The 19,383-nt window shown below is 33.7% G+C and overlaps 3 non-coding genes across 3 annotated transcripts; all 3 read right to left on the bottom strand.

The window, feature by feature from the left end:
• Positions 1-1,750: 1,750 nt before the first annotated feature.
• Trnap-agg (transfer RNA proline (anticodon AGG)) lies at positions 1,751-1,822 on the bottom strand. Its single transcript has one exon. It is a non-coding gene; the product is annotated as a tRNA-Pro (tRNA).
• Positions 1,823-9,017: 7,195 nt separating this feature from the next.
• On the bottom strand, positions 9,018-9,090 carry Trnap-agg (transfer RNA proline (anticodon AGG)). The gene has a single exon. It is a non-coding gene; the product is annotated as a tRNA-Pro (tRNA).
• Positions 9,091-18,601: 9,511 nt separating this feature from the next.
• Trnap-agg (transfer RNA proline (anticodon AGG)) lies at positions 18,602-18,673 on the bottom strand. The gene has a single exon. It is a non-coding gene; the product is annotated as a tRNA-Pro (tRNA).
• Positions 18,674-19,383: the final 710 nt, after the last annotated feature.

The raw sequence follows: 19,383 nt of genomic DNA, 5'->3' as shown, positions 1-19,383 counted from the left end.
AAACTTTGAGTCATTCTCTCGGGCATTCGGAACAAGTAAAAATATCTAAGCTGGAATTAACCTTCGAGTAGTGACAAAGCATGACCTCTCCAACTAGAATTGAGGCCGCTGAAGGATTTTCGTTGCTGTCGATTCAACGTCCCAGAAGAGTGGTATCAAATGGAACAGAGGAGATAACCGATGCTTTGAATGGTGCACTGGTGTTATATGCACCAATAGGTTTAACATGACAATATGTGTAAATAATCTTTACCACGTGCCTAACGACTTTATTAAACAGTATGGGTCTGTATTTGGAGGCGTGTATTTGGCTATCATTGCTGTAGATATTTGGAAGAAGATACGTGTAGCATGATCTTGGATAGGTATTCATATATTTAACTCGTTGAGTATTAGCACTGATCATCCTTTTTGTCTACATTTCCTTGTTTATAACGTTATACATGGGATAAAATCGTGCACAGTAGATAGATTAGAAATGAACACCTTCTCGTTTTCTAACTGCTATATCAGTTATCATCTTGTCTGTGTACTCTTGTTGTTGGCCATGGACATACCATCTGTAAATTCTGATACAATTGAAATGTTTTTATATCTCCTTCATGCAAGTTTTAATGTCTTTTAACAAATATTATCTTGCATACTTGATTATAGGAACCGCTATATGTACATTGAGGACGATAATTTTCAAGCATATGTTGTTACCCTTTATTTTATAAATAAGGGGTCGTCCATTAATTATGTCAACAAAATGGGGGAGGGGGTTTGAACAAGTTTGACAATTGTTGACATGGGGGAGGGGGGAATTCAGGATAAATTGACGTCAACAATGTTATTTTTAACAATAAATTTAATAAATCAAAAAATAGGAAATTAGTCGGTGCGTTGGTATGGCACACATTTGCTCGCCCGTCAACAGCCCACCAGTTCAATCCTAAACCGGTTGAGCTCTTGCCAAGGAAGTCATAGTCTTTCATCATCATATTTTGTTTTTATTCAATGTAGATTGTAGACTGTAGACAGATTTTTAAGGGAAGCTGTTACTAAATTCAAAGACTGCACTGAGCCATAGACATCTAAATAGTATAGCTATCCATGGACGTCTATTAAATAGCATCTATTTTATATGTATAGGTGCTATATACATTGAAGTCCATGAGATATCCCTCCAAGACATCTGTTAAACAAGTAAAAAAAATGTATTAAAATTTATTTGTAGACCTTTTAATTTCCATAATTCTATTTTTAGCATAAAAGCCAGCCGTATAAATTATTGTTAGTTTGTGGGGGAGGGGGTACAAATTTATTAGGGAGGTCACTGAAAGTTTGACAGTTGTTGACAAAGGGGGGAGGGGGGAGTAAAAATTGCCTAAAAATTGTTGACATAATTAATGGACGTCCCCTAAGTGGTATACCACCAACTCGTATTCACATAATTACTTTCCACTGACACACGTGTAATAATATACCATATATGTAGTCAGATAATTTACGATGACAACACCTTATCAAGTCTTTGTTATCAATACCAGATTGTCATAGTGTACAGGTCTTACTCAGAGCTTAGTGAAGAAATGTATATTTCATTGCATATATGTATCAGTGCACGCTTAGCTGGCTTGGCTGTTAGATGTTTGTGCTCTTTGAAGGAATTAAAACAAAAGTAGGCGTATAAGTTTTATTGAACAATAATTATACGTTATTGTATCGATAGCGACACAGTTGGCAAAGTAAAACATGATAAAATGCTGGGCTCGTCCGGGATTTGAACCCGGGACCTCTCGCACCCTAAGCGAGAATCATACCCCTAGACCAACGAGCCGTGATGAAAGTAATCTCTGTTCCGATAATTGTATGAATGTCAAGTTTAAAGCTGTAGGTTGTACTTTGTAATGATGCATACCTCGATGTATTTATTACATCAATGCTGCACGAGCAAAGTGTTCGCAATGTTAAAACTGATTACTTTTGAGCTATCCAGTTGTGGATTGCAAAACAACCAGGTTACTTATATGATCAATTCGAGATTACGCTCTCAAACTAGTAGAGTACATTATAATATGCCGGCTCAGAGCACTTCGAGGTCTTACTCCCAATTTGTGAATGGCTTTTCGCCATAGAAAGAGAAGAAACGGCGATAATGCAAAAATTTGACGATATTATATTGCTTTGCATATTAGCTCGACCAGATGATATGGACAAAGTGAATGGCTTTGCTGATAGGTTAAACAGTTTATAACATCTTATTGCCAGAGTTTGCGGATATTTCGTTAAGAAAGGACGGTGAACAGGAAGCAATTTCTCCCTTAAATAGATACTGGTTCGTATTAGTAAATTGGAACGTATTAAAGAGACTGCGAATCTGTTTGGTATTTGGTATTTCCCTAATACTTTTCATTATTGTGTTGATTCTGCAGCCGTGGTTATTGTAGACAATGACTACAAATTTTTCAAATGTCCTGACCATGACCGCCGTCGATAAAGTCTGTCGTCCTTTTCGGGCTGTCAGTGGTATACCCGATGTTGCAGAGTTTATTAATGGCGTACCTATCAGATGAGTCAATCGAATGGCTGGAGAAAGAGACTATATTAACAGAAAGGCTTCCCATCAGCAGAGCTACACGATTGTCGTAGACCAAAGATTACTTATAATGGATGGATTTGATGAATGGCCTTGGTCAACGCATGATGCGTGGGTTCTCAGAAATGCGCCTTTGCACGTGAAAGAAGGAAACAACCAGATCATGAGGCAAGGGTTTCAAGTTGGATATAGTGCTTATTCTCCAAATACCTGGCTACCAACACCTTTTCGGGATAGTGGCCGCTTGACTGCTCAGCAAATGAGATACAACAGAGTCATATCAGGAATCCGGCAAACTGTAGAAAGGACCATTGGTACCTAATTGATCGATTTATATGTTTGAAAGCACTTCACCGTACTGATGCCAAAAAGATTTGTAATCTTGTTATATCAGCATGTGTACTGCATGACTTGTGTATTTCGACAGATCATTATATGGACATTTTGTTCAACACTTAAGATTAAGAGGATGCCAACCAGCGCCATAACATTTACTTCAGTAATTGGAGAACAATGATATATATATATATATATATATATATATATATATATATATATATATATATATATATATATATATATATATATATATATTAGGTCATATAAAGTCGTTTTATAAATTCACGAGAATGTTTCTTCTTTAGTACCTTATCACGCTCGGTTGGCGAGCAAGATATTCTGGCCTCTTGCATCCTCAGCAAGAAACTTAAGACAGGAACCACCTCCCATAAATGGTGTTTGATGAGAATTGAGGGTCACCGCATTGCCTCGGTCACTCAGCAGTTATGGGCATTGCTTCTTCTGCAAATTGATTTCAAGCCATAACGTCATGCAGCAGTATTCGAGCTGAACAAAATGCATGATGTAATGTTATAGTGACAAGTTGGATTCACATGGGTAAAACTGTTTAGCCTCGCCATAGATTATGGCCGTGTGAATACTAACATGGTGGATGGACAAACGTAAAACTATATGGTCACACCGTAGAATATGATGGTGGAAATACATTTCATGTTTATATAAGTCAACTTCAAATATAAAAATATTTACTAGTGAATTCTCATAAAGTCATTAGTTTTGTATTGTGATGTGTTACTAATTTATTAAATTAATAGGGTTGTTTTAATACTGATGCGACATACAATGTTGCTTTATGATTTTAAGACCAAACATGATACGTGTAATGACGTATAAATAATTCAATATTTGCAACTGTCTTAATTATATACAAAACATATAAATAGTTTTCATATTTTAATGAAACAAAAACAAACAATACATTATTTTATATGATTCGTGACAAATTAGCTCAATTACAACTAGCTGAAAAACTGCATAAGTTTGATAACCTTGTGTTCTTGTTATTTTCAGAGTGTAACAATTGAAAAGTAATTGTAAATTTTATGTCTCAACATAAACGTAAATGTTAAAAAAACAAAGCATAACATCCCATATTCTGGAAACCTATCCACATGGACTTGTAATTGGGAATGAAAATTCTTTAGCAACGATTATAAGAAAATCTGAAAGGACCTGCCTATTAGGAGTGCAATCCAACAGGAAATTAAAATAAAACGCCGAACAATCTTCAATGGACCAATTAGTTAAATTAAACGATAACTTCTATTTCATTGCCAATAAATAAAGCGATGTACTTTGAAAACCTATATCCTTTCCAAACCGTTGTTAATAACAATATTTGATATAAAGAAGACAACGTCATTTGTATCCCGATCTCTCCCAGTAATGTATAGAAAGGAAATGAAAACTCTCTCAAGGATTTTCCATTAAAAATGAAAAATTCTATAAAAAAAATAACAGAGTCAGCGTTTGTTTCATACGTCAATAAAATTTCATACAGATATCTTCAAGCTTGCACGATTTGTAGAAAAAATGAAAGCAAATAAATGAAGGAGAAGGCAGACGATTGGAAAAAGTATTAAAAGTACCGAACTTAAAAATTCAAAATAGTAAATGGAAGACATAGTCCACTAGTATGATTTGCATACCAAATTTGATATAAATCATGTAGGCACTGGCCATTCAATCAAGGTGGTGGGGAAGGTTATGAACAATAAGTTCAAGCCCCAAATAAATTGAACATATTAAAATTTATCTTACCATATTATGTTGAGGTAGAGGAAACAAAATCTAGGTGGAATGAGAGTCTCGGGCCTCCTTGTCCCCACAAAGAAATGAAACAATCAGCTTTTTTAACGACTATTTACTTTTACTGTAAAAATAAAACTGATGAGTCGATGGAATCCTTCTCTCTATCCTTTTCCAACTTCATTTGGATAATTAACAATTTATTGTAAAATAATTGTGCAATATATGATTTGAACATAACATCCACAATTGGACTCCATATGCAATGTCCTGTCATAAACTCAAAGAAAATATAATATCACTCAATAAATTTCAAATTGCCAACTGTTAATAAGATTTCTTTATTGTAATAATTAGTGCTATCGGCGACAATGATCATCACCATCGTTATTATCTAATTATTGAATATTTACTCTCATTAAGTTATTACACTGATGGAGTTTTCGGTCAGCAAAATGTCTAAAAACAGGTCAAATCCTACTTATCTTTAGTCTTGTTGTTCTTGTCGAACCTTTAATGACATTTTGTTGCATTTATCTGCCTTTCACGCTTTTAAAGAAAAATATATCGGAGATCTTCCTTTCCGCTTTTGCGGCCAGCAACTTTCCTTTTGTAGACGCAGGAGGAGAAGCAGCCTCATAACTTGAATTATGACTATACGAGTGAAATCAATATTCATTATCACTATACGAGTGAGATCAATAATTCAATATATCTATACGAGTGAAATCAATATTCATTATCACTATACGAGTGAAACCAATATTTCAGTATCACTATAAGAATGAAATCAATATGCATTATCAATATACTAGTGAAATCAATATTCAGTATAATTATACGAGTGAAATCAATAATTCAGTATTATTATACGAGTGAAATCAATAATTCATTTTCACTATACAAGTGAAATCATATTCAATATCACTATATGAGTGAAATCAATATTTCATTATCACTATAAGAGTGAAATCAATATTCATAATGACTATGTGAGTGAAAAAAGAATTCAGTATCACTTTATGGTTAAATCAACATGAATTATCACTATACGAGTGAAATCAATATTCATTATCACTGTATGGGTGAAATGAATATTCATTATCATCATACGTGTAAAATCAATAATTCATTATCATTATACGTCTAAAATCAATGCTCATTATCACTATACGACTGAAATCACTATTCATTATCACTATATGAGCGAAATCAATAATTCAATATTACTATAAGAGTGAAATCAATATTCATTATAACTATACGGGTCAAATCAACATTTCGGTATCACTAAACGAGTGAATCAATAATTCTTTACCACTATAAGCGTTAAATCAATATCCATTATCCCTATACGAGTTACATCAATATGCATTATCACTATACGAGTGAATCAATAATTGATTATCACTATACGAGTGAAATCAATAATTCAGAATGACTATGTGCGTACAAATAAAAAATACATGTATCCTACCTGTGGTTGAAACTGTATTCATACTTGTATAGAAATTGCATACTTTGATACCTTTGGTAATAAATGGAACATTATGCATATTTTGTGTACAATTAAACATTGTCCATATGTATTTACATCTTGAACATTGATCAACCATGGTGATAAATCTATATATATCAATCATATTTATTTATAAGTTCTATATGTTGATTTCTGTTTGATTACTCGTTGAAGTTACATGTTCTGATTTGCTCAGTTAGGAACGATTTTATTCCATCATATGAGTTTTTTTTTAACTCGGTGGGCATCATTTCCATTGTTTGATGTGATGCATACGGTTATGTCTGATTTCATTTATCGCTCAATTCCATAATAAATAAACACATCATACATGAAATTGCTTTCAGTGTCTTCGCTAAATAGAACCCCATCCCAGCTTCATCCTGTTAAAACATACTAGTTCGTTTACTAATTTGTTTTTGAAAGTTGCTTAGACATTCCTTCTTAACAGTTAACGTTTCAGGAACCAGTCAGTAACCATTATGAGCATTGTGTAGATTTTCAGTTCCATCAGGGTCAGCTACCAAAATATAGCCACTTTAAGAAACCGGAAGATATCCGTTTAATTCGACCAACACGAAACGCTTTCATCATAGCCGAGACATATAAATTATAATGATCCAAATATACAATCGAACAAATAAATACATTTTCGTCGTAACAATTAACAAACTGGTTATTATCCTCAGCATATATTTTCAAAACAATTAGAATACTATCTCTTTATCCCAATTCAATAAAGATATGCATAGCAATAAATTTTAATACATTGGGGTTATTTAAGTACTGTATTCCAACATTACACGGAGTTTAAAAAGATGGGCTGGATATAAGCCATAATGTGTCATGTCTGTATTCCTCACATTATCAAAGTCGCCAGCAGGCAACAAGACGGTCGTTTTTAAGTATAGATCGTGATATTCACCTAAGAGGTATATTTGACATATAATTCATACATTTTTAAAATGAGCATAATCTTCATCTGATGTCACATATTTAATTAAACATGAAACATTCCAATTTTTATAAAATGACTGCTTTTTCTACAATAGAATTGAACGTAAAAATAACGTGATACTGATGTGGTACTTTCTACACATCGACAAAAACTTTTTCGTGTGAAAGAAATCCTTCGGACTTAATTTACATTGTAAGTGATTGGGTAAAATTTAAACATCGATACATACCCAACCATGATCATTTAATCCAATAATGAAATTCATCCGTGTCTTAATGTGGTGGGGATACTTAAGTGTAGGTTCATTAATAAAACCTATCAATATAATCATAATGGTTAAATCTCATTTTCAGCTAACAGTTCAATTTTTATATTCATCAGGAAAATCACTGGTTTTTCTTTAAAAAATCTTCAAATAGATTAGACGATGGCTTATCCAATCTGCTATTAAGAAATTACAAACGATCAAAACAATCGTAATTACACAAAAATAAAGGAACTGCATTTATCTATATTAATATGTATGCATAACCTAAGTTTGTTTTCCCAGCAGCCGCCATTATCAAATATCGATCATAATCCTCAGGTTTATAAAATAATACTGAAATCGAGTTTTAAAAGGAGATATTTTAAGAATAAAGTATAGGCACTGTGCGGCACCCCTAAATTGACCACTGACGTGACAATGGTCATTGACTTCGTCATCGTTGATTTATTGACTATACATGTGGATAAAAGTTGCATTTTCAAAGTTAAGCTTGTCTTCATCTAAAGTTTCGATTTGAAAACATCACAAATCTTTTTCATGTCGTGAACCATTCATAAAGGAAGTTTGCAACCACATGTTCCTAACGATTCAAATCCATGAACATAAACTTTCCATCTTATCATGAAACAACATAGGAATAACCACTTGTCGGCGGATCTGTAACTTGTTGAATAGTATCACACAGTTTTACACTGACTTTCTTCCTTTTAGGTTTCAAAGTCAGTATACATTTATAAAAGGATCCATAATATACTTTTCCATCATTTTTTAATTTATTAATATCTTCCCCCTTTTTCTAGACAAAAGGTGTTATCACTCATAATCAATATAATGAATCGCTGTGTCTTTTGTTGCTGTTTTGTTTTCCGTTCATTTGTTGTTCCAAAAGAAATTTTCAATCAGTTTCAGTCAAGATCCCCATCCTTTTACAAAATCAGGGGCATTTTTTGTACTCTAGTTATTGGCTACAGTCATGCCATCTATAAAGTCTGATGCGATTCAAATGTCAATATACCTCTTGGATATTGTTCTTCATGTCTTTTGAAAAATGCTTTATTGCAGGCTGTTTTGTAATACCCCATGCATCTACACTGAGGACGCTCGTGTTTCTAGCGTATGTTGTCACTCATATGTTTATAAATAAGTGATATAACACAAATTCGCATTAACGATGACATAATTCCGTATACTGAAAAATGTGGTACCAAATATCATATATGCAGTCACACAATTTACGATGTCAGTCAGTGAAGTTGAATAGTGTTATGATTAGGCATTTCTGTTACAGAAAAATATAATAAATAAGTGTTGTGATACACTTGTTAAACATACGTGTCAGACTTTAGCATAAACTTGTTCCGTTTATAATTTATTTTCTTATATATATGAATATGTATCGTACACTGGTGTTTCTCAGAACCAAGTGTTGAAATATATATTTCAGTACAAAAGTCATATATTTATCAGTGACTGCAAAGACTGCCTTAGCGGTCAGACATTTTTACTGTTTGAAGCAATTAAAATAGAAGTTGAAAATAACAGTAAAAGAAATTTCGGGCGACGAAAAACAACGATAAAATTTGGGCTCGTCCGGGATTTGAACCCGGGACCATCTCGCACCCTAAGCGAGAATCATACCCCTAGACCAACGAGCCGTTCTACTCTGATAATTGAATGAATGTCATGCTCGGTAATGTAGGTTGTACATTATATAATGTAATATATCATACCTCCATGGTTTCATCATCCCTGTAGTCCTTCAATAGCTTACGCTCCTGTGTCCTGATACAGCCTGGCAAAATTTATAACTGTCACTAACCGATGATAACTGTCAAGAAAGAACTGATGAAACGTGCTCACAATAAACGTGTCAGTTAACCTGATAGGTTTAATGAAGGAAATTTTGTTTGTGTGTGTGTGATTTGGATTGTTAAGTTAGCTTTAAGGTCGCTACGATGTCTGCAGTATGACAGTTTATGGTGATGTCTAGCACTGGGGCATCATGCCTCAGACATGTAGCTTGATGTCACTCCCATTCACATTATCCTGACACCAGGCCGACCAGTCCTAACTCTAACCTCTTAATGATGAGAGCCAAGCGAGGCATCTGTTAGTACCAGTTTTGTAAGTCTTTGGTATGACTCGGCAGGGGATCGAACCCACGACCTCTCGCATTCGAGGCGGACGCTCTGACCAATAGGGCACAGGAGCGGATGGATATTTTGTAAAAGTAATTTTAGATTAAATTGCATACAAAGACTGATACATATTTTTGGGAAAAAATATAAATATAATATATATCGAATGGTAAATATGTACTTTTTTAATGAATCATATTTATATTATATTGTATATTATATTTCCAAAATCAACAGAATTATATCATCTTCATCCACCGGCTTACAGCTGCTTATCTCCTTGCTTACAGTTACACAGTCTTTGCTTCCAGCTACACATAGTCTTTGCTGTTGAATACGAAATGAAATTTAGCTATTTCGTGTTCTGTGTAATTTTACTTGCTTCAGTATTATGTATTCATGAGTCAGTGAACCTAAGTTAGCCGTATGCTATTACTTTGCAATTCTATTATAATCTCTAAATTTTGTTTTCATTTCATTTACATCACTTTAACAGTCATCAGAGTTTTCCATATAGCACGAGAGAGATACCAATTAAGGTGAACATTCTAAAAGTTCTTAAGGAAAGTAATAAAAGTTCTTAATAGTTCACACTGTAAAATAAAACGGTAAAAGGTAATGGCATTGTTTCTTTAAAGTTTATATAGCACTCGCTTCTGGAAGAGTCGCTGATAGGAGTGCACTGAATTCCTCGTTTTGCTTGGTATTTTTGGTTTTTCAAGTTTCATTCTCTGTCAGAATGGCTGTATTGTTTGTACAGATCTACAGAGTTCAAATACACATTGCCGTATCCTATAATACATCCATTAATTGGAATGAAACTTTGATTGGCACGATAGCCAGCGTTTGTATTTCGTTATCCTCTCAAACTAAAGAAACTAATTGAAAAGATTTGGTGTGGTTGCTTTTGGACTTTGAAACACAATGGCATTTCTTTTTGTTTAGCGCTTTTAATTCCGATTTATGACTCGCAAGAGAAAGTCCGTTTGTCGTGCAATGAAGGCAAAAGAGAGTTACCTTCATGGAAATTGAAACTTTGAGTCATTCTCTCGGGCATTCGGAGCAAATAAAAATATCTAAGCTGGAATTAACCTTCGAGTAGTGACAAAGCATGACCTCTCCAACTAGAATTGAGGCCGCTGAAGGATTTTCGTTGCTGTCGATTCAACATCCCAGAAGAGTGGTATCAAGTGGAACAGAGGAGATAACCGATGCTTTGAATGGTGCACTGGTGTTATATGCACCAGGATGTTTCGCATGACAATATGTGTAAATAATCTTTACCACGTGCCTAACAACTTTATTAAACACTATGGGTCTGTATTTGGAGGCGTGTATTTGGCTATCATTGCTGTAGATATTTGGAAGAAGATACGTGTAGCATGATCTTGGATAGGTATTCATATATTTAACTCGTTGAGTATTAGCACTGATCATCCTTTTTGTCTACATTTCCTTGTTTATAACGTTATACATGGGATAAAATCGTGCACAGTAGATAGATTAGAAATGAACACCTTCTCGTTTTCTAACTGCTATATCAGTTATCATCTTGTCTGTGTACTCTTGTTGTTGGCCATTGACATACCATCTGTAAATTCTGATACAATTGAAATGTTATCAATACCAGATTGTCATAGTGTACAGGTCTTACTCAGAGCTTAGTGAAGAAATGTATATTTCATTGCATATATGTATCAGTGCACGCTTAGCTGGCTTGGCTGTTAGATGTTTGTGCTCTTTGAAGGAATTAAAACAAAGTAGGCGTATAAGTTTTATTGAACAATAATTATACGTTATTGTATCGATAGCGACGAAGTGGGCAAAGTAAAACATGATAAAATTCTGGGCTCGTCCGGGATTTGAACCCGGGACCTATCGCACCCTAAGCGATGAAAGTAATCTCTGTTCCGATAATTGTATGAATGTCAAGTTGAAAGCTGCAGGTTGTACTTTGTAATGATGCATACCTCGATGTATTTATTACATCAATGCTGCACGAGCAAAGTGTTCGCAATGGTAAAACCGATTACTTTTGAGCTATCCAGTTGTGGATTGCACCATAACCAGGTTACTTATATGATCAATTCTAGATTACGCTCTCAGACTAGTAGAGTACATTATAATATGACGGCTCTGAGCACTTCGAGGTCTTACTCCCAGTTTGTGAATGGCTTTTCGCGATAGAAAGAGAAGAAACGGCGATAATGCAAAAAATTGACGATATTATATTGCTTTGCATATTAGCTCGACCAGATGATATGGGCAAAGTGAATGGCTTTGCTGATAGGTAAAACAGTTTATAACATCTTATTGCCAGAGTTTGCGGATGTTTTGTTAAGAAAGGACGGTGAACAGGAAGCAAATTCTCCCTTAAATAGATACTGGTTCGTATTAGTAAATTGGAACGTATTAAAGAGACTGTGAATCTATTTGGTATTTGGTATTTCCCTAATACTTTTCATTATTGTGTTGATTCTGCAGCCATGGGTATCGTGGACAATGACTACAAATTTTTCAAATGTCCTGACCATGACCGCCGTCAATAAAGTCTGTCGTCCTTTTCGGGCTGTCTGTGGTATACCCGATGTTGCAGAGTTTATTGATGGCATACCTATCTGATTAGTCAGTCGAATGGCTGGAGAAAGAGACTATATTAACAGAAAAGGCTTCCCATCAGCAGAGCTACACGATTGTCGTAGACCAAAGATTACTTATAATGGATGGATTTGATGAATGGCCTTGGTCAACGCATGATGCGTGGGTTCTCAGAAATGCGCCTTTGCACGTGAAAGAAGGAAACAACCAGATCATGAGGCAAGGGTTTCAAGTTGGATATAGTGCTTATTCTCCAAATACCTGGCTACTAACACCTTTTCGGGATAGTGGCCGCTTGACTGCTCAGCAAATGAGATACAACAGAGTCATATCAGGAATCAGGCAAACTGTAGAAAGGACCATTGGTACCTAATTGATCGATTTATATGTTTGAAAGCACTTCACCGTACTGATGCCAAAAAGATTTGTAATCTTGTTATATCAGCATGTGTACTGCATAACTTGTGTATTTCGACAGATCATTATATGGACATTTTGTTCAACACTTAAGATTAAGAGGATGCCAACCAGCGCCATAACATTTACTTCAGTAATTGGAGAAGAATGATATATATATATATATATATATATATATATATATATATATATATATATATATATATATATATATATATATATATATATATATATTAGGTCATATAAAGTCGTTTTATAAATTCACGAGAATGTTTCTTCTTTAGTACCCTATCACGCTCGATTGGCGAGCAAGACATTCTGGCCTCTTGCATCCTCAGCAAGAAACTTAAGACAGGAACCACCTCCCATAAATGGTGTTTGATGAGAATTGAGGGTCACCGCATTGCCTCGGTCACTCAGCAGTTATGGGCTTTGCTTCTTCTGCAAAGTGATTTCAAGCCATAACGTCATGCAGCAGTATTCGAGCTGAACAAAATGCATGATGTAATGTTATAGTGACAAGTTGGATTCACATGGGTAAAACTGTTTAGCCTCGCCATAGATTATGGCAGTGTGAATACTGACATGGTGGATGGACAAACGTAAAACTATGTGGTCACACCGTAGAATATGATGGTGGAAATACATCTCATGTTTATATAAGTCAACTTCAAATATAAAAATATTTACTAGTGAATTCTCATAAAGTCATTAGTTTTGTATTGTGATCTGTTACTAATTTATTAAATTAATAGGGTTGTTTTAATACTGATGCGACATACAATGTTGCTTTATGATTTTAAGACCAAACATGATACGTGTAATGACGTATAAATAATTCAATATTTGCAACTGCCTTAATTATATGCAAAACACATAAATAGTTTTCATATTTTAATGAAACAAAAACAAACAATACATTATTTTATAAGATGCGTGACAAATTAGTTCAATTACAACTAGCTGAAAAACTGAATAAGTTTGATAACCTTGTGTTCTTGTTATTTTCAGAGTGTTACAATTGAAAAGTAATTGTAAATTTTATGTCTCAACATAAACGTAAATCTTAAAAAAAACAAAGCGTAACATCCCATATTCTGGAAACCTATCCACATGGACTTGTAATTAGGAATGAAAATACTTTAGCAACGATTATAAGAAAATCTGAAAGGACCTGCCTATTAGGAGTGCAATCCAACAGGAAATTAAAATAAAACGCCGAACAATCTTCAATGGACCAATTAGTTAAATTAAACGATAACTTCTATTTCATTGCCAATAAATAAAGCGATGTACTTTGAAAACCTATATCCTTTCCAAACCGTTGTTAATAACAATATTTGACATAAAGAAGACAACGTCATTTGTATCCCGATCTCTCCCAGTAATGTATAGAAAGGAAATGAAAACTCTCTCAAGGATTTTCCATTAAAAATGAAAAATTCTATAAAAAAATAACAGAGTCAGCGTTTGTTTCATACGTCAATAAAATTTCATACAGATATCTTCAAGCTTGCACGATTTGTAGAAAAAATGAAAGTAAATAAATGAAGGAGAAGGCAGACGATTGGAAAAAGTATTAAAAGTACCGAACTTAAAAATTCAAAATAGTAAATGGAAGACATAGTCCACTAGTATGATTTGCATACCAAATTTGATATAAATCATGTAGGCACTGGCCATTCAATCAAGGTGGTGGGGAAGGTTATGAACAATAAGTTCAAGCCCCAAATAAATTGAACATATTAAAATTTATCTTACCATATTATGTTGAGGTAGAGGAAACAAAATCTAGGTGGAATGAGAGTCTCGGGCCTCCTTGTCCCCACAAAGAAATGAAACAATCAGCTTTTTTAACGACTATTTACTTTTACTGTAGAAATAAAACTGATGAGTCGATGGAATCTTTCTCTCTATCCTTTTCCAACTTCATTTGGATAATTAACAATTTATTGTAAAATAATTGTGCAATATATGATTTGAACATAACATCCACAATTGGACTCCATATGCAATGTCCTGTCATAAACCCAAAGAAAATATAATATCACTCAATAAATTTCAAGTTGCCAACTGTTAATAAGATTTCTTTATTGTAATAATTAGTGCTATCGGCGACAATGATCATCACCATCGTTATTATCTAATTATTGAATATTTACTCTCATTAAGTTATTACACTGATGGAGTTTTCGGTCAGCAAAATGTCTAAAAACAGGTCAAATCCTACTTATCTTTAGTCTTGTTGTTCTCGTCGAACCTTTAATGACATTTTGTTGCATTTATCTGCCTTTCACGCTTTTAAAGAAAAATATATCGCAGATCTTCCTTTCCGCTTTTGCGGCCAGCAACTTTCCTTTTGTAGACGCAGGAGGAGAAGCAGCCTCATAACTTGAATTATGACTATACGAGTGAAATCAATATTCATTATCACTATACGAGTGAAACCAATATTTCAGTATCACTATAAGAATGAAATCAATATGCATTATCAATATACTAGTGAAATCAATATTCAGTATAACTATACGAGTGAAATCAATAATTCAGTATTATTATACGAGTGAAATCAATAATTCATTTTCACTATACAAGTGAAATCATATTCAATATCACTATATGAGTGAAATCAATATTTCATTATCACTATAAGAATGAAATCAATATTCATAATGACTATGTGAGTGAAAAAAGAATTCAGTATCACTTTATGGTTAAATCAACATGAATTATCACTATACGAGTGAAATCAATATTCATTATCACTGTATGGGTGAAATGAATATTCATTATCATCATACGTGTAAAATCAATAATTCATTATCATTATACGTCTAAAATCAATGCTCATTATCACTATACGACTGAAATCACTATTCATTATCACTATATGAGCGAAATCAATAATTCAATATTACTATAAGAGTGAAATCAATATTCATTATAACTATACGGGTCAAATCAACATTTCGGTATCACTAAACGAGTGAATCAATAATTCTTTACCACTATAAGCGTTAAATCAATATCCATTATCCCTATACGAGTTACATCAATATGCATTATCACTATACGAGTGAATCAATAATTAATTATCACTATACGAGTGAAATCAATAATTCAGAATGACTATGTGCGTACAAATAAAAATTACATGTATCCTACCTGTGGTTGAAACTGTATTCATACTTGTATAGAAATTGCATACTTTGATACCTTTGGTAATAAATGGAACATTATGCATATTTTGTGTACAATTAAACATTGTCCATATGTATTTACATCTTGAACATTGATCAGCCATGGTGATAAATCTATATATATCAATCATATTTATTTATAAGTTCTATATGTTGATTTCTGTTTGATTACTCGTTGAAGTTACATGTTCTGATTTGCTCAGTTAGGAACGATTTCATTCCATCATATGAGTTTTTTTAACTCGGTGGGCATCATTTCCATTGTTTGATGTGATGCATACGGTTATGTCTGATTTCATTTATCGCTCAATTCCATAATAAATAAACACATCATACATGAAATTGCTTTCAGTGTCTTCGCTAAATAGAACCCCATCCCAGCTTCATCCTGTTAAAACATACTAGTTCGTTTACTAATTTGTTTTTGAAAGTAGCTTAGACATTCCTTCTTAAACAGTTAACGTTTCAGGAACCAGTCCGTAACCATTATGAGCATTGTGTAGATTTTCAGTTCCGTCAGGGTCAGCTACCAAAATATATCCACTTTAAGAAGCCGGAAGATATCCGTTTAATTCGACCAACACGAAACGCTTTCATCATAGCCGAGACATATAAATTATAATGATCCAAATATACAATCGAACAAATAAATACATTTTCGTCGTAACAATTAACAAATTGGTTATTATCCTCAGCATATATTTTCAAAACAATTAGAAAACCATCTCTTTATCCCAATTCAATAAAGATATGCATAGCAATAAATGTTAATACATTGGGGTTATTTAAGTACTGTATTCCTATAATACACGGAGTTTAAAAAGATGGGCTGGATATAAGCCATAATGTGTCATGTCTGTATTCCTCACATTATCAAAGTCGCCAGCAGGCAACAAGACGGTCGTTTTTAAGTATAGATCGTGATATTCACCTAAGAGGTATATTTGACATATAATTCATACATTTTTAAAATGAGCATAATCTTCATCTGATGTCACATATTTAATTAAACATGAAACATTCCAATTTTTATAAAATGACTGCTTTTTCTACAATAGAATTGAACGTAAAAATAACGTGATACTGATGTGGTACTTTCTACACATCGACAAAAACTTTTTCGTGTGAAAGAAATCCTTCGGACTTAATTTACATTGTAAGTGATTGGGTAAAATTTAAACATCGATACATACCCAACCATGATCCTTTAATCCTATAATGAAATTCATCCGTGTCTTAATGGGGTGGGGATAGTTAAGTGTAGGTTCATTAATAAAACCTATCAATATAATCATAATGGTTAAATCCCATTTTCAGCTAACAGTTCAATTTTTATATTCATCAGGAAAGTCACTGGTTTTTCTTTAAAAAATCTTCAAGTAGATTAGACGATGGCTTATCCAATCTGCTATTAAGAAATTACAAACGATCAAAAAAATCGCAATTACACAAAAATAAAGGAACTGCATTTATCTATATTAATATGTATGCATAACCTAAGTTTGTTTTCCCAGCAGCCGCCATTATCAAATGTCGATCATAATCTTCAGGTTTATAAAATAATACTGAAATCGAGTTTTAAAAGGAGATATTTTAAGAATAAAGTATAGGCACTGTGCGGCACCCCTAAATTGACCACTGACGTGACAATGGTCATTGACTTCGTCATCGTTGATTTATTGACTATACATGTGGATAAAAGTTGCATTTTCAAAGTTAATCTTGTCTTCATCTAATGTTTCGATCTGAAAACATGACAAATCTTTTTCATGTCGTGAACCATTCATAAAGGAAGTTTGCAACCACATGTTCCTCACGATATAAATCCATGAACATAAACTTTCCATCTTATCATGAAACAACATAGAAATAACCACTTGTCGGCGGATCTGTAACTTGTTGAATGGTATCACACAGTTTTACACTGACTTTCTTCCTTTTAGGTTTCAAAGTCAGTATACATTTATAAAAGGATCCATAATATATTTTTCCATCATTTTTTAATTTATTAATATCTTCCCCCTTTTTCTAGACAAAAGGTGTTATCACTCATAATCAATATAATGAATCGCTGTGTCTTTTGTTGCTGTTTTGTTTTCCGTTCATTTGTTGTTCCAAAAGAAATTTTCAATCAGTTTCAGTCAAGATCCCCATCCTTTTACAAAATCAGGGGCATTTTTTGTCTCTAGTTATTGGCCACAGTCATGCCATCTATAAAGTCTGATGCGATTCAAATGTCAATATACCTCTTGTATATAGTTCTTCACGTCTTTTGAAAAATGCTTTATTGCAGGCTGTTTTGTAATACCCAATGCATCTACACTGAGGACGCTCGTGTTTCTAGCGTATGTTGTCACTCATATGTTTATAAATAAGTGATATAACACAAATTCGCATTAACGATGACATAATTCCGTATACTGAAAAATGTGGTACCAAATATCATATATGCAGTCACACAATTTACGATGTCAGTCAGTGAAGTTCAATAATGTTATGATTAGGCATTTCTGTTACAGAAAAATATAATAAATAAGTGTTGTGATACACTTATGAAACATGCGTGTCAGATTTTAGCATAAACTTGTTCCGTTTATAATTTATTTTCTTATATATATGAATATGTATCGTACACTGGTGTTTCTCAGAACCAAGTGTTGAAATATATATTTCAGTACAAAAGTCATATATTTATCAGTGACTGCAAAGACTGCCTTAGCGGTCAGACATTTTTACTGTTTGAAGCAATTAAAATAGAAGTTGAAAATAACAGTAAAAGAAATTTCGGGCGACGAAAAACAACGATAAAATTTGGGCTCGTCCGGGATTTGAACCCGGGACCTCTCGCACCCTAAGCGAGAATCATACCCCTAGACCAACGATCCGTTCTACTCTGATAATTGAATGAATGTCATGCTCGGTAATGTAGGTTGTACATTATATAATGTAATATATCATACCTCCATGGTTTCATCATCCCTGTAGTCCTTCAATAGCTTACGCTCCTGTGTCCTGATACAGCCTGGCAAAATTTATAACTGTCACTAACCGATGATAACTGTCAAGAAAGAACTGATGAAACGTGCTCACAATAAACGTGTCAGTTAACCTGATAGGTTTAATGAAGGAAATTTTGTTTGTGCGTGTGTGATTTGGATTGTTAAGTTAGCTTTAAGGTCGCTACGATGTCTGCATTATGACAGTTTATGGCGATGTCTAGCACTGGGGCATCATGCCTCAGACATGTAGCTTGATGTCACTCCCATTCACATTATCCTGACACCAGGCCGACCAGTCCTAACTCTAACCTCTTAATGATGAGAGCCAAGCGAGGCATCTGTTAGTACCAGTTTTGTAAGTCTTTGGTATGACTCGGCAGGGGATCGAACCCACGACCTCTCGCATTCGAGGTGGACGCTCTGACCAATAGGGCACAGGAGCGGATGGATATTTTGTAAAAGTAATTTTAGATTAAATTGCATACAAAGACTGACACATATTTTTGGGAAAAAATATAAATATAATATATATCGAATGGTAAATATGTACTTTTTTAATGAATCATATTTATATTATATTGTATATTATATTTCCA

Source organism: Sinohyriopsis cumingii, unplaced genomic scaffold (genome assembly GCF_028554795.1).
Source record: "Sinohyriopsis cumingii isolate HCF-2022 unplaced genomic scaffold, ASM2855479v2 utg003322l, whole genome shotgun sequence".
Taxonomy (NCBI): Eukaryota; Metazoa; Mollusca; class Bivalvia; order Unionida; family Unionidae; genus Sinohyriopsis; species Sinohyriopsis cumingii.
Note: the sequence above shows the minus strand (reverse complement) of the source record. Positions and strands in the feature narration are given on the sequence as shown.